The following is a 2,305-nucleotide window of genomic DNA, read 5'->3' as shown; positions in this document are numbered from 1 at the left end:
CTATCTTTCTTCTTTACGAACAACACTGGTCCACCCCATGGGGATACACTGGTTCGTATAAACCCTTTATCAAGTAATTCTTGCAATTGGACTTTAAGTTCTTTCATTTCTATTGGAGCTTTAGATATAGGAATTGTGCTTGACTCCAACTCGATTGCAAAATCAATCTCCCTGGGTGGAGGCAAACTTGGAAGTTCCTCTGGAAACACATCAGGGTATTCCCTCACAACTGGTCGGAGATTAAGGCAACCTCAGTTTCTCTGGTGTCAACTATGCTAGCCAAGATACTCTAGGTACCTTGGTTAAGCAACCTTTTGGCCTTCACAGCTGAAATTACCTTGGGCAAGACCACGGTCCCGACCTCTTTTAACTTAAAACTAGCTTCCGTAGGAGGATAAAAAATCACCTCTTTACGAGATCAGTCTATGCTGGTATGGTTAACAACTAACCAATCTATGCGTAGTATCACATCAAAGTCACGCATACACTATTAAAGTTACATTAAGGTTACAGGTTTGCTATTTCTAACTGACATGCTTTTATCTTTTCATTTGCTATCATAATTTCTCCAGACAGAGTAGAAACTGATAGGACATAATTCAAAGGCTCCAGAGCTAAGATGGCATGCTTTTCAAACAATGAAGATATGAAAGAATGAGAGGATCCAGAGTCAAATAATACGAAGGCATAATGCCCCAAGATTGAGAGTGTACCTGTCACTACTGTTTTGGATTGCTCGGCTTCATTACAGTTGGTGGTATAACCCCGACTATGCTGTCGCTGTTGTCTGTTTGTATTGTGTTGGGCATTCTGTGGCTGATTCTGACCACCTCCAACAAGAATACCAGAGCACTTGTCCGCCATATGTCCCTCCTGCTTACACTTAAAACATACTCTCGTGCCAACTAGACAACGCCCCACGAGGGACTTTCCGCACGATCTACATATAGGCTTATCTTTCCAAGCCCCTTCCGTCTCAGGATTCCGTTGTTAATACTGTCGTAATGGTCCAAAAGTTCCTGAACCCTCTTTTGCCCTGATAAGGATCTTGACCCTTGAAGTCTTGGGTGTTCCCCCTCCTCTAGGGAGTCCATTTCTATTGCCAAATGGAGTGCCTTTGCATGCGTAGTCGGCTTGAAGGCCCACACAAAACCACGTATCTCACGTTTTAGGCCTTGTACAAACCTTTTAGCCCTCTTAGCTTCCGTGACAACTAAATTCGGAGCAAACGAGATAATATGTTAAACTGCTGATCATACTCTTCGACCGACATCCGACCTTGCTTCAAATCTAAGAACTCCTGCTCTTTAGCATTCCTCAGACTAACAATGAAATACTTTAGATCAAACCATTCCTTGAACTGCTCCTAAGTTATTTCTTCAGCTTCAACACCAATCATCCTTTCAGCGGATTGCCACAAGATGGCAACATTACCTGTAAGCAAGAAAATCGCACACTGTACCTTCTGGTCTTCTGGGCACTTCATATATTGAAAGATCGACTCTATGGAAGACAACCATAATTCTACCTTGGTAGGGTCCTTCAATGACCCATTAAGCATGTTGGTATTATACTTCTGAAAATCCCTCAAATGTTTAGCCTCAACGGACAGATCCTGCAAATTCTACTGTTGAAAAGGGTCTTGAGGAGTAAGAACCTCCTGAGGCAGTTCTAGTCGAGCTAACGCCTCCTCCACTATCCTCTTAAATCTTTCCTCTAGCTAAATCGACATCGCAGCAAGGTCTACTTGGGTGACGGGTGCATCAAGAAGTGGGTGTACTGATATTTGTTCCTCATTATCTGCAACATTCTCAACGGGTGAGTTACATCCACCCCTCTTACCATCCATCCTTCCTCCTCGACCACCTCTATGTGCACTTCGACGTGGCGACATTTCCTATCATTCACAGTCAACCTCAATTAACTTCTAAGTCAAAATAAATAGAAAAAAAGGTAATGTCATGCATAAAAGTTCTAGAACACCTTAACTAGAAACGTATCTGGCGAGGACGAGAGATCTGTAGTTAGCCATAAGGGACACAAAACCAAGACTTATATTGTAAGTTAGTCTTCAAAACCTAAATTTAGGCTCTCATACCAACTAAACGACTGGGCCTTTCGAGTACTCAGATAAAAGTTGTTACGACATAAAGCACATTTTCATTCAAACATTTTGACCGTCATGACGTAAATACAGTGAAAACATAAATAACCATTCTAAACTAAAATATTAATTTAATAATAAATCCATTGTTAAATAGATAGTAAGATCACAAAAAATCAGAAAATATAAAACCTTATATAC

General features: G+C 41.1%; 1 pseudogene; it reads right to left on the bottom strand.

Moving 5' to 3' along the window:
- Positions 1–905: 905 nt before the first annotated feature.
- LOC150032517 (uncharacterized) lies at positions 906–1,894 on the bottom strand (annotated as a pseudogene).
- Positions 1,895–2,305: the final 411 nt, after the last annotated feature.

The sequence above is a fragment of the Benincasa hispida genome, chromosome 11 (assembly GCF_027475165.1).
Source record: "Benincasa hispida cultivar pf3 chromosome 11, pf3_genome.v1.1, whole genome shotgun sequence".
In the NCBI taxonomy this organism is placed as follows: domain Eukaryota; kingdom Viridiplantae; phylum Streptophyta; class Magnoliopsida; order Cucurbitales; family Cucurbitaceae; genus Benincasa; species Benincasa hispida.
The sequence above is the reverse complement of the archived record's forward strand: the minus strand, read 5'-3'. Positions and strand labels throughout refer to the sequence as shown.